Source organism: Muntiacus reevesi, chromosome 3, assembly GCF_963930625.1.
Source record: "Muntiacus reevesi chromosome 3, mMunRee1.1, whole genome shotgun sequence".
NCBI lineage: Eukaryota > Metazoa > Chordata > Mammalia > Artiodactyla > Cervidae > Muntiacus > Muntiacus reevesi.
This window is the reverse complement of record NC_089251.1, coordinates 199,616,119-199,641,745: the sequence shown is the minus strand read 5'-3', so window position 1 is coordinate 199,641,745 and position 25,627 is coordinate 199,616,119. Positions and strand designations below refer to the sequence as shown.

The window sequence follows — 25,627 nt, the reverse complement described above, 5'->3', positions numbered from 1 at the left end:
GACCCAGCCTGTGGCTGGCATGAGCTTGTGGCTGAACAGTCCTGCAGTGAGAAAGAACCTTCTTTAAGTGGTCACTATAAGGAGGCCATTATCAGGTAGTAGCCGCTACAGGATTAGAGGTCAGCTGCCTTGTAAGAGCTGCTCAAACTTGGGCAAGACAAGGAATCTTGTGGAGCTTTTATTTCTTTATCAGAAAAACAGGATAACGATTGCATCTTCCTTTCAGGTTGTTACATGGATTCAATGAGTTGATATTTGCTAAGCACTTAGAACAACTTCTGGCACATAATAAACACTTAACAGATGTTATCTCTTATCATCATTGCCACTTATTGAATATGGACCATGCCAAGAGCCATGCGGGTGATAATACACATACAATTATTTCAGCCTCACAGTAATCCTGAAGGTGATCATCCCATTTTATACAAGAGGAATCTGAATTGCAATTATGTAATGCTTTGGGATCAGAAGGCTGTATTTATTAACAGTTACCCAGTTATCTGGTAACTGAAAGGGTGTGTAGGAAATAGGGGTAGTATCATTTGGCGTTCATAAGAATTATTATTTCAGGGTTTAATACCAGGCTCAGAAAATGTCTTTGATGCCGATTGCTGGCGCAGGTGCCAACGCCAGGGTGACCTGGCCTTAAGGTGGCGGGCAGGTGGGCCACCGGCTGCTGGCAGTGAGGGAATCTATGGGACTGCAGGGAACAGCATGGGGTTGGAGCCAAAGACAGGTCTTGACCTCAGTGGGAGAAACGTGAGCTCAAGCCAACTCAGAAGATTAAGACTGCCGTTTTTCCGTCGAAGGATCTTTTAATTAAAAACACTACGGCAGCACTGAGAATTGGGGATGTGCTAAGTTTGTCCTGTAAAGGATAAGCGGTGTAGCTCGGCTGGCGGCCAGGGTCCACCATGTGCTTCTTCCCAGGCCCGGGAGCCTTGGCAGGCACGCATGCAGGCTCTGCAAGGCTTGGCTCCAGACTTTGGCTGTCTCCCTGCTAACCAGGTTGTGCAGCTGCCACACATGAGGTTTTAGTTAAAGAGTAACTGGCGAGAAAGAGGTGGACTCAGCTCATAAACTTTTATTTAAAGGAGATTGAAGACTGCTCAGATGACTGTTTTGTAGCCCAGAAATCTGCGTGTAGCATTGGAATGGTGCTGGAAGTCAGCTTCCTGCAAACACGACCGTTTACAGATTGCCTGCTACATCCGGCTTAATGCTAGGTGTTCTGTAGAAACCATCTCTGCTGCTTACCCTGGTGAGCAAGGTCAACTTCACTTGGGAGGACGTGAAGGCTCAGAGAGAATTCGGGAGTTTGCCAAGCCCTACTGTAAGAATCTCCCAGGCTGGAATGTCATCACCATGACTCAAATTTGTCTAGATCCCCATTGTTTTCAAAGTTTACTGATAGTACATCTCTCATTTTGATCAAACTTGGTTCAGATGAGACTGGAAGGTCCCTTTTGTGAAATTTCCAATCATGAAGTGATCTGGTCTGAACTGCAGCACAGAAGGATCCTTTTTAAAGAAATGACAGAGGAGATAGTGGGTGTCAGAGGAGGGATACATTAGGAGCTTGGGATTGACATACACACATTGCTATACATGGGCTTCCCTTGTGGCTCAGAGGTAAAGAATCCACCTGCAATGCAGGAGATGCGAGAGATGTCAGTTCCATTCCTGGGTCAGGAAGATCCCCTGGAGAAGGGAAGGGCTACCCACTCTAGTATTCTTGCCTGGAGAATCCTGTGGACAGCGGAGCCTGGCGGGCTATAGTCCATAGGGTCACACAGATTTGGACACTACTGAAGTGACTTAGCATGCATACATTACTATACATAAAACAGATAATCAACAAGGACCTACTGTATAGCACAGGGAACTATACTCGATATCTAGTAATAAACTATAATGAAAAGAATCTGAAGGAGAATATATATGTGCATATATGTATAATTGAATTACTTTACTGAAACTACATTGTAGATTAGCAATGCTTCAATTAGTAAAAGAGCAAAAATAAAGATATGACAGGTCACAGGTTTATAACGGATGTTTACAAACTAGGAGACGGGTGGACTGGCTTTGTGAAATCTTCCACTGAGTTTTTTTCATTTGACATGCTCTGTTCATTCACTATAATGTAGATTTGATGAATTGAGCTCCTTTTCTGAGACAGAATCACGCAGTTTAGGCAATATCCTACAACATCTATTATCTGCTCCCTCTGCATTTCCAGCTTTAAGATGTTGCATTGATCCAAATGTTTGTGCCCTTCACAAATTTTTATGTTGAAATCCCAGTCCCCACAGTGATGCTATGGGGAAGTGGGGCCCTTGGGAGAGAGCTTAGTAGAATTAGTGACCTTATAAACGTGGCCTGAAAAAGTTCCCTTGTTCTCTTGTTCACCATGTGTGGTTACAGAGAGAAGACGGCCAACTGTAAGCCAGGAAGACTTCACTAAACATGAAATCTGCCAAAAACTTCCCAGCCTCTAGAACCGTGAGAATTCTCTTGTTTTTAAGTCACTAACTCTATGGTATTCTGTTACAGTAGCTCAAACAGACTAAGACAGAACCCAGTCATTCTCAGATTGCCTTTCCCCATAAATTCCTACAACATCCTTCCCCTTGGGTGTACTAGTTTACTGACATCCAACCTCCTAGCAGAAGCTTGACTTTCTTTCATCAGCCAGATACAATATAGGACACTAGTTGTATTTGTATTTCAGATAAACAATGAATACCTTTTTTGAGTATAAATGTGTCCCAAACATTCTGTATTCTGTATTTTTAAAAAATTAATTTATTTTTAATTGAAGTATAATTGCTTTACAGAATTTTGGTGTTTTCTGTCAAACCTCAACATGAATCAGCCACAGGTATACATATATCCCCTCCCTCCCATCTCCCTCCCCTCCCCACCCCTCTAGGTTGATCCAGAGCTGCTATTTGAGTTTCCTGAGACACACAGCAAATTCCTGTTGGCTATCTATTTTACATATGGCCATGTAAGTTTCCATGTTACTCTTCCCATACATCTCACCCTCTCCTCCCCTCTCCCCATGTCCATAAGTCTATTCTCCATGTCTGTTTCTCCATTGCTGCCCTGTAAATAAGTTCTTCAGTACCATTTTTCTAGATTCTGTATATATGTGTTAGTATACGATATTTATCTTTCTCTTTCTGACTTACTTCACTCTGTATAATAGTCTCTAGGTTCAGCCACCTCATTAAAACTGACTCAAATGTGTTCCTTTTTATGGCTGAGTAATATTGCATTGTGTATATGTACCACAACTTCTTTATCCATTCATCTCTCGATCGACATCTAGGTTGTTTCCACATTCTAGCTATTGTAAACAGTGCTGCAATGAACAATGGGATACATGTGTCTTTTTCAATTTTGGTTTCCTCAGGGTATATGCCTAAGAGTGGGATTGCTGGGTCATATGGTGGTTTTATTCCTAGTTTTTAAAGGAATCTCCAAGCCATCTTCCATTTTGACTGTATCAATTTATGTTCCCACCAACAGTGAAAGAGCATTCCCTTTTCTCCACACCCTCTCCAGCATTTATTGTTTGTAGACTTTCTGATGATGGCCATTCTGACTGGTGATTGTAGTTTTGATTTGCATTTCTCTAATAATGAGTGATGTTGAGCATCTTTTTATGTGTCTGTTAGCCATATGTATGTCTTCTTTGGAAAAATGTCTGTTTAGGTCTTTTTCCAACTTTTTGATTGGGTTGCTTGTTTTTCTGCTATTGAGTTGTATGAGATGCTTCTATATTTTGGAAATTAATCCTTTGTCAGTTGTTTCATTTGCTATTATTTACTCCTATTCTGAGGGTTGTCTCTTCACTTTCAGAGCAGGAAATGGCAACCCACCCCAGTGTTCTTGCCTGGAGAGTCCTGTGGAGAGAGGAGCCTGGTGGGCTGCTGTCCATGGGGTTGCACAGAGTCGGACACGACTGAAGTGACTTAGCATGCATCCTTGCATTGGAGAAGGAAATGGCAAACCATCCCAGTGTTCTTGTCTGGAGACTCCCAGGGATGGATGAGCCTGCTGGGGTGCCGTCTATGGGGTTGCACAGAGTCGGACACGACTGAAGCGACTTAGCAGCAGCAGCGGCTGTTCACCTTGCTTCCTTTGTTGTGAGAGAGCTTTTAAGTTTAATCAGATCCACTTGTTTACTTTGCTTTATTTCCGTTACTCTAGGCGGTGGGTCAAAGAGGATCTTGCTTTGATTTATGTCATGGAGTGTTCTGCCTATATTTTCCTCTAAGAGCTTTATAGTTTCTGGTCTTACATTTAGGTCTTTAATCCATTTTGAGTTTATCTTTGTGTATGGTGTTAGGAAGTGTTCTAATTTCCTTCTTTGGCATGCAGCTGTCCAGTTTTCCCAGTGCCATTTATTGAAGAGGCTGTCCTGTATTTTTGTTCGCTGACTCTGGCCACCTGCCCTGGGCCCCTTGCCCTTGCGCTCAGAGCCGGAAGTGTCTGAGGGCTCTGTCGTGTGCTGGATCCCTGTGTGTCTTTTCTCCCTCGGGAGGCCATCGGCATTCAGAGATTGGGAGCTAGCTTCTGTGTGGGACTCTTCACGAGGTCTGGTGCACAATGCATGCTCAAAAGATTTTAAAGGAGTGAGTCGATCTCCTCACTGTTTCATAGTGTTAAGAATGTGCCTGAGTTGGACTGGAGGCTTCCGAGTGGACATTTGCATCCTAAGGTTTGGGTGGTTGGGGTGGGCGCAGAGTGGAGCTTAGAAAATGCTCTGCTTACTTCTATTTTCAGGAACACACCACACATTCAATATCCATTCTCTAAAATGCTGATTTTTGGACTGGCTTGTATCACTCTCCTTTGTCCCCAACCCCCAAAACAGAAGTAAAGCAAAGCCAAACAAACAGAAAAATTACAAAACTCAAAACAAAATGAAAATGAAATTAACCAAGCCAAACCAAGGTCAACATCTGGGAGGGCTCTTCTGGTGGGTCCTGGCATGCTTTTGGCATGTGTTTGGGACAAGACGGTTCAGAGAGCCTGAGTTTAGTCTGTACCCACTGCTCTACTCAAGTTTATCATTCTGTAAAATGGATAGATGAAGGACAACTCACAGTATAGGATTTTTCAGAGTTAGGGAAGGCTTATTTATTTAAAATTTTGAAACTCAGGACTGATCATCATTCCCCTCAACAGATAGGACCAAGGCTTATTATATTGTTTTGAAGAAAACATTTGTTAAACAAATTGAGTATAAATAAGATTATAGTGGTGTCCTTAATCTACTGAAAATATTTTTTTTTTTTGCATTTAATCAAATGTGGACTTTGTTTTATTTAATAAAGCTGGGTCAGCCAATGTCTCTTTGGTGAGACAACGCCAGAGGCAAGGCCAGGAGGTAATGTGGGTGCATGGAGCAATTAAGCACACTTTTACATGATCAGCATGCAGGCCGACTTCTCTTCAAAGCCTGAACAGTGAGCGTGGAGTGTCTTTGACCTTTGGTGGGAGAAGTTGGAAGTTCATCCAGTTCTCCTTTGTCCAAGACTGGTCCATGCCAACATCTTGGACTGGTGTGGAGTACCATTCTGCAGGTGACTGGTCCAAGGTGGGACAGCTCCCACGACAAGAAAGATCTGCTCTCTCCTGGGTTACAACGCCTGCCCAGGTGCTCCTTGTGGCCACACACCACACACAGCAAGTCCATTCTCTCCAGCCCAGACAACCCTTGAGAGCTGTCAGCGGCTCTCAGGGGCCATATGAACCTTCTACAAGTAGCCAAGCCTGAAACGGTTCTGAGGTAGTGAAGTTTATAGAGAGAAGGGCTGTTCCACTTTTATGCTTCTTCCTCTCCACAGATGTTATGAAAGGAATGTGGGAATATTAGGTGGCAAGAGCTTCTTTTACCTGAATTTTTCCTGATCCAGTACCATTTGTGTTTGAAAGAGAGGATTTCAATAGGCTGTTTAGGGTAGAGACTGGGAGTAAGGTGTGGTTAGTAACTAAGACGGTTGATAAACTCTCTTCCATAAGGTTGAATTTGACCATAAAAAAAGCACACTTTAAAACTGAGATTTATGTTTTATTTGGTACACTTAAGCCCAGGATAAAGCCTCTCAGAGAGCTCCGAGGGACTGTTTCAAAGAAGTAAGGGAGAGCCAGGGTAAAGAGGAGTTTTTTTTTCAGATAAAAGCCCGAGCCACTGAACCTCAAAAGATTGTTGTCCTTGCTGTTCAGCCACTATGTCACATCTGACTCTTTGCAACCCCGTGGACTGCAGCATACCAGGCTCCTCTGTCCTCCACAATCTCCTAGAGTTTGCTCAAATTCATGTCCATTGAGTTGTTGATGCTATCCAACCATCTCATCCTCTGCCATCCCCTTATCTTTTGCCTTCGATCTTATCCAGCATCAGGGTCTTTTCCAATGAGCTGGCTCTTCACATCACGTGACCAAAGTATTGGAGCTTTGGCAACAGTCCTTTCAATAAATATTCAGGGTGGGTTTCCTTTACGATTGACTGGTTTGATCTCCTTGCTGTCCAAGGGAATTTCAAGAGTCTTATCCAGCACCACAATTCAAAAGCATCAATTCTTTGGTGTTCAGCCTTCTTTATGGCCCAACTCTCACATCCGTACATGACTATTGGAAAAACCATAGTTTTCACTAGATGGACCTTTGCTATCAAAGTGACGTCTCTGCTTTTTAATATGCTGTCTAGGTTGGTCATAGCTTTTCATTCAAGAAGTAAGCATCTTTTAATTTCATGGCTGAGGTCACTATCTGCAGTGATTTTGGAACCCAAGAAAATAAAATCTGTCACTGCTTCCACTTTTTGCCTTTCCATTTGCCATGAAGGGATGGGATCAGATGCCATGATCTTGGTTTTTTGAATGTTGGGTTTTAAGCCAGTTTTTTCACTCTCCTCTTTCACCCATCAAGAGGCTCTTTAGTTCCTCTTCACTTTCTGCCATTAGAGTGATATCATCTGCCTATCTGAGATTGTTGATATTTCTCCTAGCAGTCTTGATTCCTGCTTGTGAATCATCCAGCCTGGCATTTCGCGTGATGTGCACTGCACATAAGTTAAATAACAGGGTGATGATATACTGCCTTCGTGTCCTCCTTTCCCAATTTGGAGCCATTCAGTTGTTCCATGTCAAGTTCTAACTGTGACTTCTTGACCTTCATACAGGTTTCTCAGAAGACAGATATGGTAGTCTGGTATTCCCATCTCGTGAAGACGTTTCCATAGTTTGTTGTGATCCACACAGTCAAAGGCTTTTGCATAGTCAATGAAGCAGAAATAGATTTTTATTTTGGAATTCCCTTGCTTTCTTCATGGTCCAACAAATATTGGCAATTTGTCCTCTGGTTCCTCTGCCTCTTCAAAACCCAGCTTGTACATATGTAATTTCTTGGTTCACGTACTGTTGAAGCCTAGCTTGGTGTGCAGTCCATTGGGTCATAAAGAGTTCAACACTACTAAGTGACTGAACAACAACAAGGATTTGTTGAAGGATTTTGACTATTACCTTGCTTGCATGTGAAGTGAGTACAATTGTATGGCAGTTTGAACCATCCTTGGCATTGCCCTTCTTTGGGATTGGAATGAAAACTGGTCTTTTCCAGTCCTGTGGCCACTGTGAGTTTTCCAAATTTGCTGACATATTGAGTGCAGCACTTTAACAGCATCATCTTTTAGGATTTGAAATAAATCAGCTGGAATTCCAAGACTTCCACTAGCTTTGTTCATAGTGATGCTTCCTAAGTCCCACTTGACTTCACACTCCAGGATGTCTGACTGTAGGTGAGTGACCATACCGTCGTGGCTATCCAGGTCATTGAGAGCTTTTTTTGTGTAGTTCTGTGTATTCTTGCCATCTCTTCTTAATCTCTTCTGCTTCTGTTAGGTCCTTGCTGCTTATCATGTCCATACTTGCTTGAAATGTTCCCTTGGTATCTCCAATTTTCTTGAAGAGATCGCTGGTCTTTCCAAGTCTATTGTTTCCCTCTATTTCATTTAAGAAGACCTTCTTATCTCTTCTTGGAGAGAAGAGGTCTATCTATTCTCTGAAACTCTGCATTCAGTTAGTTAATTAGTCACGTGTGATTCTTTGTGACCCCATGGAGTTGCTGCCAGGCTCCTCTGTCTATGGAATTCTCCAGGAAAGAATACTGGAGTGGGTAGCCATTCCCTTATCCAGGGGTTCTTCCCAACCCAGGGAATGAACCTGGGTCTTCTGCATTGTAGGCAGATTCTTTACTGTCTGAGGGGCATAGCTTCCCCTTTCTCTCTTGCCTTTCACGTCACTTCTTTGCTCAGTGATTTGTAGAGCCTCCTCACACAATCACTTTGCCTTCTTGCGTTTCTTTTTCTTTGGCTTGCTTTTGGTCACTGCCTCCTGTACAGTATTATGAACCTCTGTCCGTAGTTCTTTAGGCACTTTGTCCACCAGATCTAGTTCCATTAAATTACACAAGTCCTTTCTCCATGCCAAGGCAGTGATCCATGAAGGGGATAAAAACATTACTGCTATTTAAAGAAAAACAGACATCCAAGCTTAATGAATTTAGTGAAGGAAAAGGCAACCCACTCCAGTACTCTTGCCTGGAGAATCCCGTGGACAGAGGAGCCTGGTAGGCTACAGTCGCAAAGAGTCAGACAGGACTGAGCGACATCTCTTTCTTTCTTTCTTGTGTATGGGATGATGCAAGAGTCTGGGCTCATTGAAAACATTCTTTGATATGCATCTTAACTATCTAGGGCCAGTATCCCTTTTATCTCCATCCTGAATCCCCTCAGGGTGCACCTTTGGGTGTGGTTGCAGTGGCTGATGGCTTGATGGATGTAATATCCTTTTTTTACCGATATTCCTTGACATTCATTTTGCACGGCATTCACACAGCCCCAAGTACAGAGGAGGTGTTGGGAGGGGAGAATTCCTCTGAACAATAGAGAGAGAGGAGGTTGAAATCCAGGAGGGAGGAGCCTGGGAAGCGGGAAATCCAGTGGGAGCAGACCAGCAGCTCCCTGGGGTGAGAAGCCAGGAGGGACTTTGAGAACCAAAATGACAAAGGAAAAACTTGGAGCTGTTTGCTGGGCAGGATGTCATGTAAACTCCCTCCTCAACTCCGCGCTGGTTTCAGTAAAGTATACATAAGCTAGCTCAGGAGCTGCTTTTGAGTGAAGAGATACTTGGTGGGGAACATCTGGGTTGTCATAGGATCAGCCCAAGAAAAGCAAATGTGGGTATGTTGGGACAGGATATGGGGTTGAAAGAGAAAGAGGCCCCTCAACCAATAACTCCAAATTGCCATAAAAAGTGACTGTTTCAACTAGTTGGCCTGAGGCGGTGGTGATCAGGGCTGATGATGGAAACAGAAGCTTCTGGCTACTGTAATTAGTGCTGCAATAAATACTGGGGTGCATATATCTTTTGGAATTATGGTTTTCTCTCAGTATATGCCTAGGAGTGGGATTGCTGGGTCATATGCAGCAGAAAATAGCACAACATTGTAAAACCACTATATTCCAATTAAAAAAAGAAAACCAAAAAAACACCCCCAAACAAAAGGTCTACTCATCAGCAACATGTGAGGCTGCTACTAACTAGCAGGTAAGTATTGAAATATCAGGGAGTTGTTTACCAGGGACCAGAAAGGTGGCGTCCTGGTGGGGGAGTTATTTAGATGCTGAAATTCTGGTGGGTAGACCTGTTTCAGCCACCCTCCTTGTGAGAACATCTGTTCATTGTGTAGTGCAAGAGTTCTAGTCCTGGTCCAGCTCTGCACTCCTGACCTGGAGGTTAGCGTGGCAGTCCCCACCTCTGGTACTGCCCGGGGAAATTCCCCTCCTGGGCGTTGTTGCTTAGGAGATCCTGTAAGTGAAGAAGCGATACACTGGATTATATTGTACCCTCTTCTACAGATGGTGTAATCATCAAAGCTGTTATTATTATTTCTGTTTCATTCTCTTCTTTTGCCCTTTAATTTTGTGACCCTGGACCAAATTGCTTAACTTTTCTGCTTCGTTTATTCCCCTATCATTAAAGAATGTCAATTCCTGTCTCTTAGAGTTGTGGAGAGTATAAGGTAAAACTGGGACAAGGATGTCAAGAAGATACACTCAGCATCTGGTGCAAAAAAGATGTTTAAGAACAGTGAGTCTTTTTTTTTTTTGCTTCTTCCTTGAAGGTTATGACGGGTTCACTCCCTCCCACTCATGAGTTTCATGATTGTTTACAGCTTCCTTTTCTCCCCGGACTCAGGGAGGAGAGGGTGGGAAGTTAGTCACCATGTTGTAGAAAAGACAATCCTCAGAAAGGGAGAAAATATTTTCAAATGAAGAAACTGACAATCCCCCAAATATAGGAGCAGCTCATGTACCTCAGTATCAAAAAAAACAAGCAAATAGCCCAATAAAAACATGGGCAGAGACCTTAACAGACATTTCTCCAAAGAAGACATACAAATGGCCGACAAACATGTTAAAAAATACTCAACATCACTCATTATTAGAGAAGTGCAAATCAAAACCACAATGAGGTATCACTTCACAGCAGTCAGAATGGCCATCATTAAAAAATCTACAGACAATAAATGCTGGAAAAGGGTGTGAAGAAAAGGGGACCCTCCTGCCCCATTGGTGGCAGTGTAAATTGATACAGTCACTATGGAGAAAAAATGGAGATTTCTTAAAAAACTAGGAGCAAAATTACCATAGGACCCAGCAATCCATTACTGGGCATATACCTTCCTGAGAAACCATAACTGAAAAAGACACCTGCATTCCAGTGTTCATTGCAGCACTATTTACAATAGCAGGAGATGGAAGCGACATAGATGTGCATCAACAGGTGAATGAATAAGTTGTGGTATGTATATACAGTGAAATATTACTCAGCAAGAAAAAGGAATGTGTTTGAGTCAGTTCTAGTGAGATGGATGAGCCTAGAGCCTGTTATACAGTGATATAATTCAAAAAGATAAAAAACCCCAAATATCATATATTAATGTGTATATATGGAATTTAGAAAGATAGTACCGATGAGATGATTCTATTTGCATGGAAAGAATAGAGATGCAGATGTAGAGAACAGACTTTTGGACTTAACTTGGGAAGGAGAGGGTGGGATGAACCGGGAGAATAGCACTGAAAGATATACATCACCATATGTAAAATAGCTAGCTAGTGGGAAGTTGCTGTTACTATAAAATACAGGGAGCTCAGTCAGGTGCTCTGTGACAACCTACAGGGTGGGATAGGGAAGGGCGGGAGGCAGGTTCAAGAGGGAGGGGACATATGTACACTTAAGGCTGATTCTTGTTGTATGGCAGAAACAAACGACACTGCTAAGCAATTATCTTCCAATTAAAAGTAATAGACAAAGATACATGGACCCCAGTGTTCACTGCAGCCCTATTACTACAGCTGGGACCTGGAGGCAACCCAAATGTACATTGATGGAAGTTGCTGATCGCTTTAAAGCTGGGAGGTCCAGCCTGGTAACTTGACTTCCCTTCCTTGGGGGTGGCAAACTCCACCCCCTCAAAAAACCCTGCTAGAAGCTGAGTCTCAGTAGATCATGGTTCTTCAACCCTTTTCCTCCTTTGTCCTCCTGAAGAAGAACAGCTCTGGCTAAAGGATTCTGGCTGCCTTGCTTGGCATTTACTGCCCTCCTTGTTATTTTCAAAATCAAGCGATTTTTCAACTGTGAGCACGCATGCAGATCATTCTAAACAGAAGCCTGTCATATGTTTTATATTCATGGAAACTTCAGAGAAAATGTTTAAAAGCCAAGCCATCTTGGAGAAATTTGCATTTTAATTAATACTTCAAATAAGTTGCCCTTTAGAAAAGAATTTCTGTTTTTGGCTTTGGGAATTTTAAGAGCGAAGATCAGGTACGAAAAGTGCCTGCTCCAGCAGGCCTGTGGCTGCCTCAGGCCCTGGCTTTGTCTGCCTGGGACCATTCTGATGCTGGGAGAGAGCCATGAGAAGCAGAGTGGGCCATGAGATCTGGTGGTCTGCCAACTGCTCTTTTGCGGGAGCTGAAAATCCTTACTTAGTTCCTTTCTTAGAAGAATAATGTGTTAGAGTTGCTGTCCAATTGAAAACAATTAGAATTGTCAAGGAGAATAGAGGTCATGCATAAAAGAAACAGCTGTCAAAATTTCTCAAACTATTATTTGAAGATGGCTTGATGATTTTATTACTTTTCATAATCCTTCAGACTTTCTATAAATGCATGTATACACAGAGTGAAGAACATATACAGATCTTTATGATTTGTTTTTATATAAATAAAACAAAAGATTTGTTGGATATGTTAGGGGTAGATTTTTTTTCAAATTGTTGGCAACCCACTCCAACATTCTTGCCTGGAGAATCCCAGGGACGGGGAGCCTGGTGGGCTGCCGTCTATGGGGTCGCACAGAGTCGGACACAACTGAAGTGACTTAGCAGCAGAAGCAGCAGCGCATATTGATCTGGAATTTGCTTTGTTTTTTAAACTCAGGTGTTGGCAAACTATGGCCTCTTGGCCAAATTTGGCCCCAAGCTTGTTTTTGTAAATAAAGTTTTATTGGAACACAGGCATGCTTTTTTGTTTGTTATTGTCTTCGGCTACTTTGAGAAACGCTGGGCTGGAAGAAGCACAAGCTGGAATCAAGATTTCCGGGAGAAATATCAATAACCTCAGATATGCAGATGACACTACCCTTATGGCAGAAAGTGAAGAGGAACTAAAAAGCCTCTTGATGAAAGTGAAAGAGGAGAGTGAAAAAGTTGGCTTAAAGCTTAACATTCAGAAAACTAATATCATGGCATCTGGTCCCATCACTTCATGGCAAATAGATGGGGAAACAGTAGAAGCAGTGTCAGACTTTATTATTTTGGGCTCCAAACTCACTGCAGATGGTGATTGCAGCCATGAAATTAAAAGACGCTTACTCCTTGGAAGGAAAGTTATGACCAACCTAGACAGCATATTAAAAAGCAGAGACATTACTTTGCCAACAAAGGTCTGTCTGGTCAAGGCTATGGTTTTTCCAGTGGTCATGTATGGATGTGAGAGTTGGACTGTGAAGAAAGCCGAGTGCCGAAAAATTGATGCTTTTGAATTGTGGTGTTGGAGAAGACTCTTGAGAGTCCCTTGCACTGCAAGGAGATCCAATCAGTCCATCCTGAAGGAGATCAGTCTGGGTGTTCATTGGAAGGACTGATGCTGAAGCTGAAACTCCAGTACTTTGGCCACCTCATGCGAAGGGTTGACTCATTGGAAAAGACCCTGATGCTGGGAAGGATTGGGGTAGGAGGAGAAGGGGCCGACAGAGGATGAGATGGCTGGATGACATCACCGACTCGATGGGCATGAGTTTGAGTAAACTCCGGGAGTTGGTCATGGACAGGGAGGCCTGGCATGCTGTGATTCATAGGGTCGCAAAGAGTCGGACATGACTCAGCGACTGAACTGAACTGAACTGAACTGGGCTGCTTTTGCACAACTGTGGCAGAATTGAATAGTCATAACAGAGAGAGAATGGCCTGCAAAGACTGAAATATTTACCATGTGACCCTCTATAGAAAAGTTTGCTAATCCTTGTTTTAAAATAATTTGTTTTAAGGTCTTTCTCAGAACATCCAGATCATCATTTTCTTTAATTTCAGCACAGCATGGCAAAATAATTTGTTCATTCTTCTAGGGATTGATGTTGGGTGGCTTCCAGCTTTTCCTATCATAAATAATAAATGCCAGGAATGATTCTAAATACAACTTTTTGTGTACACATGCAAAGATTTCCTGAGATAGACAGCTGGAGGGGAGTGGCCAGATGGAAAGGTAGACCTACTGTATTTTAGATTTGGATTAATTGCCCTCCTCAAAAGCTGTTCTTATTTATACATTTGCCAACAACTGTGGATGAAAAAAATGAATTTACCTGTGTTAAAAAGTTACCCTCTATGGAGAAAAGTGAACCTTTCCTAATTGTTGGTGGAAATAAAAATTGGTGCAGCCACTATAGAGAACACTATGGAGGTTCCTTAGAAAACTAAAAATACAGTTGGTATACAATACTACAATCCCACTCCTGAGCATATATATGGATGAAACTACAATTCAAAGAGATACATGCTCCCCTATTCATAGTAGCACTATTTACAATAGCCAAGACATGGAAACAACCTAAATGTCCATCAACAGATAAATGGATAAAGAAGACGTGGTACATATATAAAACGGATTATTATTCAGCCACAAAAAGAATGAAACAATGTCATTAGCAGCAACGTGGATAGACCATGTTACAGAGGTTAACATACCAAGTGAAATAAGTCAGATAACGAAATATCACATGATATCAAATATGTGGAATCTAAAATATGACATCAATGAACTTATTTATAAAACAAAATAGACTTAGAGACATAGAGAACAATCTTATGTTTTCCAAAGGGAGCAGGCAGAAAGGGATCTGGGATTAACATATACACACTGTTAAGTATAAAATAGGTAACCAACAAGATCCTACAGTATAGGACAGGGAAATACATTCAGTATCCTGTGATAAACCGTAATGGAAAAGAAAATGAAAAAGAATGTGTATATATGTATAACTGAACCACTTTGCTATACAGCAGAAATAGGACACTGTAAATCAACTATGCTTCAATAATATAAAATTTAAAAAGTTACCCTCAATGTTCGGATTTTGGAAATGCTTTCCAGCCACACCAAGCCACACACACATCCTCTTCTTTGAAGATGGCCTTCCTCTGCAAATGCTCAGAGGAGAAGGAAAGGTGTAAATCAGTTGGGAAGTTAAGGTGATTCAGAAACACCAGTACCAGCAAGATACAAGCCTCCTAGAATTCAGAGAGGGGAGCATGCCTGTAGGTCCCTGTTGGCAGGGAAGGTTCAGAGGGGAGGCCGAGCTTGGTCTGGGGTGGAGGAAATAGTAGGGTTCAAAGAAGAGAGGACAGTGAGATGTGAACTGGCTTCTGTCTTCTCTGAAGCCTGTGGCCACCCACATACCCTGTGAGACAGGAGGAATGTAAACAGTCTTCATAAGTAGTTCCCAAACCAAATGCTTCTTTCCACCACTCGCAGGCAGACCAGTGGGAGGTGAGGGCAGGCAGATGGATGCCAGAGTGAAGCCCTTGCTGCAGGTGGGGATGTTTACCTTTGACAGGAAGTGTGGCCACAGCTCTATTTCTGTCCAGTGGAGGAAAATCCATTCTTGGTGAAGAGGCCACTAAGAAGGCACTGTGCCCACCAAACCAGCAGGACCTCTCTTCTCACTGTGCTTGAGTGAGAGAGATGCATCACGCAGGGGAGGGCGAGGGAAAATGGTCCCCGCTCAACCAGGCAGCTTAGACACTCAGGCTGGAGCCGGTGCAGGGGCCCTGGGCATTCGTGGGAAGGGATGCTGCTCCTGGGGTAGGGTGTTTGTCCAGACAGGTCACAGAGCACTCGAGGGGATAAACTTCCTTTGGAAAATGGTACCATGGCAATAACAACAGCATTTACTGAACGCCTATCACGCACTAGCAATGCTCCAAGCATTTTGAAGTTAATTCATCCAGCCAGCCCCACAGCAGTTTCATTATTATTGTTGTTCCCCTTTCTTAGATGAGAGAAATGAGAATTAGAGCTGTTAAACAGCTCCATCAGTTCAGTTCAGTTGCTCAGTCATGTCCGAATCTTTGTGACCCCATGACTGTAGCATACCAGGCTTCCCTGTTCATCACTAAACCCCAGAGCCTACTCAAACTCATGTCCATCGCGCCAGTGGAGCCATCCAACCATGTCATCCTCGTCCCCTTCTCCTCCCTCCTTCAATCTTTCCCAGAATCAGGGTCTTTTCCAATGAGTCAGTTCTTTGCATCAGGTGGCCAAAGTATTGGAGTATCGGCTTTAGCATCAGTCCTTCCAATGAATATTCAGGACTGATTTCCTTTAGGATGGACTGGTTGGATCTCCCTGCAGTCCAAGGGACTCTCAAGAGTCTCCTCCAACAACACAGTTCAAAATTATCAATTCTTTGGCACTCATCCTTCTTTATAGTCCAGCTCTCACATCCAAACATGACTACTGGAAAAACGACAGTTTTGACTAGACAGACATTAGTCGGCAAAGTAATGTCTCTGCTTTTTAATATGCTGTCTAGGTTGGTTATAGCTTTTCTTCCAAGGAGCAAGCGTCTTTTAATTTCATGGCTGCAGTCACCATCTGCAGTGATTTTGGAGCCCCAAACAATAAAGTCTGTCACTGTTTCCCCATCTATTTGCTATGAAGTTATGGGACTGGATGCCATGATCTTAGTTTTCCGAATGTTGAGTTTTAAGCCAACTTTTTCGCTCTCATCTTTCACTTTTATCAAGAGGCTCTTTAGTTCTTCCTCACTTTCTGCCATAAGGGTGGTGTCATCTGTGTATCTGACGTTATTGATATTTCTCCTGACAATCTTGATTCCAGCTTGTGCTTCATCCAGCCCGGCATTTTGCATGATGTACTCTGTATATAAGTTAAAAAAAGCAGGGTGAGAATATGCAGCCTTGATGTACTCCTTTCTTGATTTGGAACCAGTCTATTGTTCCATGTCCAGTTTTAACTGTTGCTTCTTGACCTGCATACAGATTTCCCAAGAGGCAGGTCAGGTGGTCTGGTATTTCCATCTCTTTAAGAATTTTCCACAGTTTGTTGTGATCCACACAGCCAAAGGCTTTTTGGCATAGTCAATAAAGCAGAAATAGATGTTTTCTGGAACTCTCTTGCTTTTTGGATGATCCAACAGATGTTGGTAATTTGATCTTTGGTTCCTCTGACTTTTCTAAATCCAGTTTGAACATCTGGAAGTTAACAGTACACGTACTGCTGAAGCCTGCCTTGGAGAATTTTGAGCATTGCTTTGCTAGCATGTGAGATGAAATAATTCCATAGAAAGAAGTAAAGTCAGGATTTGAACTCCAGTCACACTGATTTCCAACCCAGCACTCCAACATCAACCTTTGTATTGGCAACGACCAGCTGTGTGTCCTTGGGCAAGTTTCTTGACCTCTCCTGGCCTCCGTTTGTTCATTACAAAACAAAATAGACGCGGCACTAGTCCCTCACAGGAATGTTGAATCTCAGTGATTAGTATTATACCTCCTACTCTATCTACTTAAGTCTGAGAATTAAAGATGAAGAAACTGGGAATTTTATTTTGACTTATTCAATTTTCTCATTTTAAATTTGGGCTTCCCTGCTGGCTCAGATGGTAAAGAATCTGACCACAATGATTCCATCCCTGGGTTAGGAAGAAACCCTGGAGAAGGGAGTGGCAACCCACTCCAGTATTCTTGCCTGCAGAATTCCATGGACAGAGGAGCCTGGCGGCTACAGTCCATGGTGTGGCAAAGAGTCAGACTGAGCAACTAACACACAACAACAACACATTTTAATTTTTATTCCCACATTTTTAATATACGTGTATCATTTTACCTAACGTGAGTTCCTCATACACAGCATATAATTATAAGCATATAGGACAATTGTCCTATGTTCTTTATATATTAAAAAAATGTTTTCAAACATTTTTAAATTTTAAAACTTATTTATTTGCATACATCTGTGATTTTTTTGAAGTACAGTTAATTTGCAATGTTGTGTTAGTTTCAAGGGTACAGCAAAGTGATTCTGTCATACACACACATGTATTCTTTATCAGATTCATTTCCATTATAGGTTATTATGCATTTTAAAAAAATGAAGTAGAGTTGATTTATGGGGCTTCCCTCGTGGCTCAGATGGTAAAGAATCTCCCTGCAATACAGGAAACCCAGGTTCGATCCCTGGGTTGGGAAGATCCCTTGGAGGAGAGCGTGGCAGTCCACTCCAATATTCTTTGCTGGAGAATCCCGTGGGCAGAGGAGCCAGGTGGGGTACAGTCCATGGGGTCACACAGGGTCAGACACGCCTGAAGTGACTTAGCACAGCACAGCAGAGAGTGGATTTGCAGAGTTTCAGGCGTACAGTGGAGTGATGAGACTAACGATTTTTTAATGTGGTAACAGGGGCTTGAACTGATCAGACAGGCTTGGGAGATGATTAGGTGGGGAAAAGAGCTCCAGTAGAACTTGACAGTGATGGGAGACTTCCGTCTGTCTGAGGACAGAGAGCAGACTCTTAGCAGACTGAGCTAAAGAGCTTCACTCTTTTCTGAAGAGGAAGAACCAGAGGGCCATCCAGGGACCACTTGAGATGGCCATTTATAGAATTGCTCTGTTATTATGGTCAAATTAATGCTCCAGGTCCTCCTACTAGATGTGTGCCCACCCCAGCCATTGGCAACAAGCCCATTTACTGTCCTCTTAAAGTTGTGGAATAACCCTTACCTCCAGATGGTTGCAGAGAGCTGACTGGATTGGAGGGACCTGCCTCTTGGGTGTAGACAAACTACTCATGCCTGCTGTGAGTGGGAGGGAAGGGGAGCCCTGATTTAAATCAGAATCACCTGGGCCCTTGTTACCTTGCTATCTAGGCCCCACCCACAGTCTCTGGTTCTGTAGGTCTGGAGTCAGGGAGTGGTTGTGCATGATCAATGAGCCCAAGGGTGACCTGGGCTCGTGGTCCTCACCCCCACCTTCGAGAAGGTGGTAGGCAGGAAACCGCCTCCATAAGGCAGGGGTTATTCTATGTGCAACAAGGCACCAGGGCTGAAGTGTACATGGGTGCACACATGCCTAGGTGTTGGTCAATTTCATTTTCGTACAAAAACAGATGTGTTCCCAGGTTGGACTACCTGCTGGTTCCCTTTCTAGTCTTGAAAAGAAGCTCAGTTGGAATGCTAAGACTTAAATATTTGCCATATATTGTTTTCATCAGCTGAATTGTCCTTGCAAAGGCCTCTCTCTTAGAGCCTCCCAAAAGTCCTTTAAAAGAAGTTTGAGATTAACATATATGCAATACTATATAAGATAAATAACCAACAAGGACCCACTCCATAGCACAGGGAACTAAACTCAATATTTTGTAATAACCTATAAGGGGAAAAAAGCCATAAAAGAATGAATATGTGCATATTTATAATTGAATCACTATACTGTACAGCTGAAACTAACAGGACAGTGTAAATCAAGTTTATTCAATTAAAAAAAGAAGTAGGTTGAGCCCACTCATTCTGTAGAACTCTCTAGGGGTGAATCCGTGGGTTGGAGGAGTGGGTTCAGTTATGACATGTCAGGGGCGAGTCATCTGAGGAATATGGGGGCATAGTTTTGACATTTTAAACACCGATAACATTTAGAATCAAAGAAGGAGAACGACTTTTATTAATTACCCATGTCTCCTCCTGCCCGTCTGTCCTCCACCCCCCACCAGCTGTTAAGCATTTGAGAAAATGGTAAATGAACATGATTATAAGCAATTATGAGGTTTTCTTTTTTAAGAGACAGATGGAATCAAGGTTTCCATTTGAAGAGGTTTTCAAATTTAGGTTGTGTCTACACAATGCCACGTTATTACCAGGGAACCATATGTTTTCTTTCACTGCCATTGAAATTTCATTCTGGAATGGGCCTGAACCAAGGGTCAGCAGTATGTATTGCTGCAAGTTCACACATGCTGTTCTAACACAGACTACTTCACATCCATAATTCCTCTTTTCCCCACATTAATTTTTTTAACTTATCCACATGTTTCCCTTTCAACAAGCCTTAATTCTGGACCAGTTTTGTGCTGTGCTGTGAGGATATGGAGGTGAAAACAGTATGATGATCTGCCTTCAATGAGCACCTTGTTAACTTCATACGGTAATTTGAGTCAGTTCAGTTCAGTTGCTTAGTCGTATCTGACTCTTTACAACCCCATGGACTGCAGCACGCCAGACTTCCCTGTACATCACTAACTCATTTGCTCAAACTCATGTGCATTGAGCCAGTGATGCCATCCAACCATCTCATCCTCTGTCTTCCCCTTCTCTTCCTGCCTTCAGTATTTCCCAGCATCAGAGTCTTTTCCAATGAGTCAGTTCTTTGCATCAGGAGGCCAAAGTATTGGAGTTTCAGCCTTAGCTTCAGTCCTTCCAATGAATATCCAGGACTGATTTCCTTTAGGACAAATTTCCTTTGGGTAATTTGAGTGGATTCAGTGTAATATGATAACACTTCCAAGTTTCATATATTTGTCTGTACATATAAAACACTGTGAGGAATTACTAATTAGTTTGTGTGTTAAATTAAGTTTGTAGTAAATCATAGGCTGATCAACCCCTTTGAGAGATTAATACACAAATTAGCCAACAGAGGAATATGGCCTCTCTTCTAGGGGCATTTGTTTTGAACCTTTGTGGTTGAATACTCAAGGTCCATTAGGGCATTTGGGTTAAATGTCTGATTCCTTAGAGCAGTTCTCGAGCTTTACTGTGGATCCATGGGCTTGTTTTTACATAAATTGCTGGATTCCTGCCCCAGATTTGTTGGTTCAATAGGTTTGTGATCAGGCCTGAAGATTTGAATTTCTGGAAAGTTCTGGAGAAAGGGGAGTTTTTTGATGTTGAGTCAAGGACCGTGCTTTGAGAAGCATTGCCTTGGAAATTTTAGAAGGTGTGTGGATTCTCCATTGATCTGAATGCAAATGCTTTTCGGTAAATAAAAACATACCACTATGGGACGCCTGTCAGGTGCTACCTCAGTTCTGGGCAGTTTGGAGGTAAAAGGAGAGTCAGGGCAATGACGGCAGAAAATAAGCAGTGTCATTCGTAAGGGAGACCGCATGGCTCCGTGAAGAGGGCGGCACACACTGTCCGGTCCCAGCTGAGCCCTTCATGCCTTCTGCCACGTGGCTCCGGGGAAAGGACACTGCTTTCCATACAGTGACTCTTCCCTCAGTATGGTTTATCGCCCCCAATTATGCTGCAAAATAGTAAGTGAGATTTTGCCATTGCACTTAGCACAGACAAGAACTTGGTAGTTGATGTAATCTCTGTTTCTAGTCAGAGAGTGTTATGTAGGACAATTTAAATTTATGTCTTTGAGGACGAACACAAACTCTGGTGAATGAACGTGTTGCCAAGCAAGAGGGATAAAGGGGTTAGATTTTCTGTATCTCTTTAGTCTGTGGAATCCATGTGCTGTTTGCTCATCTTTTGAAGCTCTCTTCCCCCAAACACACTTTTAAAAAATATTTATATATTTGGTTGCACCAGGTCTTAGCTGTGGCATGTGGAATCTGTAGTTATGGCACGTGGATTTATTTCACTGACCGGGAGTCAAAGCTGGGCCCCCTTCATCGAGAATGCTGAGTCTTAGCCAATGGATCACCAGGAAAGTCTCACCCACCTTTTTAATCTATAGATTCCATGTTTTCTACAGGTGTGTCTTCCACATCAGGAGATTCTTCTAGTGTTAGTCTGAAGGAAAAGGAAGTTATCACCAAGCTCACCTGATTTTGATATGAAAGACCTGCCTGAAAATCAACCACCTAACTCTCTACCACCTTTCAGACGGTGACCCCTCTCATTGCTACTAGTAAGCTTCACCCCTTCCTTCATTGCGCTGCATTTTATGTACAAATTTTCAAGTTGCTGTTTATGACTTACACTTATTTTCCAGGTTCAGTGGATATGTTTTTCTATTTACAAAAACTGCAAACATTTCCCATTAAAATCGATGAAAAGATTTTTCCTATGACTTTTCTCTTTGCATTAGGGGTTTCAGGAATGAATGAGGTGGTGACACAGAGGAGGGATGTGCTTGTCACTGAGAAGATAAGAGAGGCATAGAAGAAGAACATGGCCAAATTCACCATCTGCCATGAATTGTTCCAGCTAAATATGTTACTCTTCAAAGTAAAAGATAAAACAGGAAGATGGAAGAAATAGGAAAAGTTACTTTACCTTCTTTAACCTTCTTCCTTAGGAGGCCGGCTGAAATGCTGCTCAAGGTCACCAGAGAAGAATGACGAAGCTCCTTCATTGTGATGGCAGGGGGGCGTTGAGGGATGAATATTAGCTCTTGCAGTTCATGGCAGTCATGGCTTAGGAAGCTGGCACCTTCATCTGTAAATGGCCTTGGAAATTTTGTTCCCATCAATCTTCATTCAATTAGGGCTCATTGCAGATAGGTCCTCAGGGGTATCTGGCTCATGGTGGGACAATACAGATGACATACTCATTTAACTTTGAGTTGGAGCAGCAGCCAACAATTGATGGCTCCTGGGACAGCAGTTTCACTTGGAGTGAGTTGGACCTACCTCCATGGCTGGCGCCTGACTCTTGTCCTTTTTTCCCACAGGCAGCTGTGTCTTCCAACATGGCAGATGTCTAATGTCTTCAAATAAACCTTCATGAACTCCCTGGCAGGTGCCACAGATGATTCTGACCCCAATGAAGAGGCCTGATGGTTATATGGTAAGGATCTAAAAACCGTAAACACCAAACAAATATTTCTGGACTTTTCTTTGCAAGCTAGCCTGACTGTGGCCCAGGGTTCTTCTTGGCTGTGATATGGGGTAGCTGAGGCAGGCATTGTGCTTATATATCTGCTCCACTGATGACTGCTTTTTCCCCATCCCCATCTGCTCCGTGCCTGGAAAAGGAACAACATTATTGCATAGAGCTTTGGCACGTGTGACTGTAACACTGTGGTTGTGTTTTGTATGCAGGTAGAAAGCTGCCTAAGTGTAGTATTATTTTTTTAAGGTAATTGGGCTTTAAAAAATTCCTTTTTGTAGCACAGCTACCTGGTTTTTTAAGCTAATGAGCTTGTTTCCTTTACCTTGTCCCACTCCAAGTTTGACTGGATCTGTGTATAAAGTGCAGACTCTTAATTGCGATTCTTAAAAGGTCATCTTGCTAGGATGAGTCTGGTTAAGGAATGGCTTTGTTCTTAATTAGTAGTAAGCAAGGAGGCTGCTTGACCTGCCCCAGTGAGGCTGGGAGAAGGCTGACCTCTTTAGGACCCCATGCCAACTGTCAAGGCTTCAAGAGAAGAAGAAGAGCACAGATTTTGTAATTGGACTAACATGGCAAGGAATCCTGTCTCCACCACTTAAAGGGTAGAGATGTTATCAAAAGTGGGGTCCAGCTGCTTACTGCTAGAAAGTCTATACTAGAGAGGAAAGTTTGGTGGAAAGGAAGGTTTGCTTTATCTTGGAGGCCAGCGACTAGTGGAGAGGGTGGACTCATGTCCGAAGGCTGACACCCCGCTGACGATCAGTGGGCAAGAGCTTGTATAGGCTGAGGGAGGGGGCTACATGCAGAAACAGCACAGTCAGTTCTGACAGTCATCTTGATTTTTTTTCATTAAAAAATACTTTATTGCTAAAAATGTTTGCCATCATCCGAGCATCCAGTGAGTCATAATATTTTTCTTGGTCGAGGGTCTTGCCTCCGTGTTGATGTCTGCTAACTGATCAGGGTGGATATTCCTGAAGGTTGTGGTGGTTGTGGCAATTTCTTAAAATAAGAAAACAGTGAAGTTTGCGCATCAATTGATCCTTTCATGAACAATTTCTCTGCAGCAAGCAATGCTGTTTGATAGCATTTTACTCACAGTAGAACGTCTTTCAAAATTGAAGTCAGTCCTCTCAAACCTGTCAGTACTTTATCAACTTAGTTTATGTAATATTTTAAATCTTTTGTTGTCATTTCAACCATCTACATGGTATCTTCATCAGGAGTAGACCCTGTCTCAAGAAACCACTTTCTTTGTTTATCCAGAAGAAGCAATTCCCTATTCAAGTTTTATCATGAGATTGCTGCAGTTCAGTGACATCTTTAGGCTCCAATTCTTTTTTTTTTTTTTAATTTATTTATCTGGTTGCACTGGGTCTTAGTTGCAGTATGTGGGAGCTAGTTCCCTGACCAAGGATTGCACCCAGGCCCCCTGCATTGGGAGCATGGCGTCTTAGCCACTAGACTACCATGGAAGTGCTGAGGCTCCAGTTCTAATTCTAGTTCTTTTGCTCTTTCTACCACATCTGCATTTCTACCACATCTGCATCCTCTTGCAACTGGTCATGCAGTGACTGAATCACTGTCACCTCCATTGCTTTAAGTACAGTTAGTCTTCAGTTTAAGGCTGGTTTGTTCCCTTTCCATCAGGCCAGTTCCTGGGATTATGGCCACTAATGTCAGGGCTAGTCTGGTAATCATGTAGCTAACTTCTTCTACCTCTTGAACATTTCAGCATCTATAAGACAGCTCACAAGAGATGGCTCAGAATATTATCTATAACCCTTGAGGAGGAACTGGAAGTCATTGACTTTACTTAATGACTAAACTCTTTTTATTTTGTCCTATTTGCCTGCTTTCCTTTGCTTCTGCATTTTCTTACTTCTCTGATTAAACTTACTCTTTGGCTAAAGTTTTTCTACAGACAAAAGTTTGGTGGAGGGTTCTGTTACATTTCAATAATGAGCAAGACACCCAACTTAAGTCGTTACTTCCTCATCTTTAAAACGGGAACGATAACTGACATCTCTCCTACTGAGTTGTTGCATGGAAGGGACATGACGTTTGTAAAGCACCTGCATGGTGTGGAGCACCTAAGGGTTTGGCAAATGGTGGCCATTGCTAACCGGTTCAGCTCCCACGAGAGCCAGACCCTGGGGAGGATGATACAGGTCCTAGGACAGGCAATTGTGTACAGAGAATCATCATGGACACACTTGGGACTAGGTTGGGAATAGCATGCGATGACTTGGTAGTAGGAGGCAATTCTCCATGATGTTCCCACATTTCTTGGACTATCTGTTCAAGCTTGCCCGAATAGTAGCCAGCCTTGGAAGCTCAAGCTGATGAAATGAAGCTGCTGCCTTCTTTGAAGACATTCCAGAATGGTAAGTTCCCTGGAAGAGAGTTGTTTACATTCCAACTTAAAAAAAAAAAAGTCCTCTCTCTCTCTCTCTTCCACATCTTTTGCTTGTAGGAGTTGGAGTTTAGGTAACTGACACAAGATTCTGCTTTTGCTGCATCTTCTGCCATGACAAGTAATTTGTCTTTGTCCCTGAGGTCTTGTGTCTTCTGTTAGTAAACATCAATAAACTGGGGGAAGCTTCCAAGGAGGGTGAAATCTCAGGCCCTTCACAGTTTGTGATTTAACACTTTCACATTTGGTGCTGGGTCTTTGAAAAACAGGAAATTCTCCAAACCCAGAAGGGTTACATATATACATGGTGGTGGTGGTGGTTTACTTGCTAAGTCATGTCCGACTCTTAAGACCCCATGGACTCTAGCCTGCCAGGCTCCTCTGTCCATGGGAATTCTCCAGGCAAGAATACTGGAGTGGATTGCCATTTCCTTCTCCGACATATGTATGCATATGTGTATATGTATATGTGTATATATATACTTATAGTATCTAGCTATCTATTCATCATCTGTCTAGCTACCTATCTATCTACATGTCTATCTGTCTGTCTAGATGGATCAGTGAATGGACAGAGAGATAAACAGATGGATCTCCATCTAAGCATGAAGCTGGTACATACCTGGCTCTCAAAGAATGATGACTGTTTGACAGCCTGTTATTAGTGCGTCCACTGAGACTGCTGAGTGGCACCTGTGCATGCAAATAGGGATGAGATGATGCTGAAAGAGGGGAAAGATGATGGGGCAGCACAGTGGGATGC

General features: G+C 42.7%; 1 long non-coding RNA gene across 3 annotated transcripts in view; it reads left to right on the top strand.

The window, feature by feature from the left end:
- Nucleotides 1-1,143: 1,143 nt before the first annotated feature.
- LOC136163383 (uncharacterized) overlaps nucleotides 1,144-25,627 on the top strand; it is a 67,057-nt gene continuing 42,573 nt past the window's right edge. For all 3 annotated transcript variants that reach the window (XR_010662236.1, XR_010662234.1, XR_010662235.1), the window contains exons 1-3: nucleotides 1,144-1,336; nucleotides 21,367-21,522; nucleotides 22,288-22,403. This is a non-coding gene — a long non-coding RNA (uncharacterized lncRNA). The remainder of the gene's footprint in view (nucleotides 1,337-21,366; nucleotides 21,523-22,287; nucleotides 22,404-25,627) is intronic.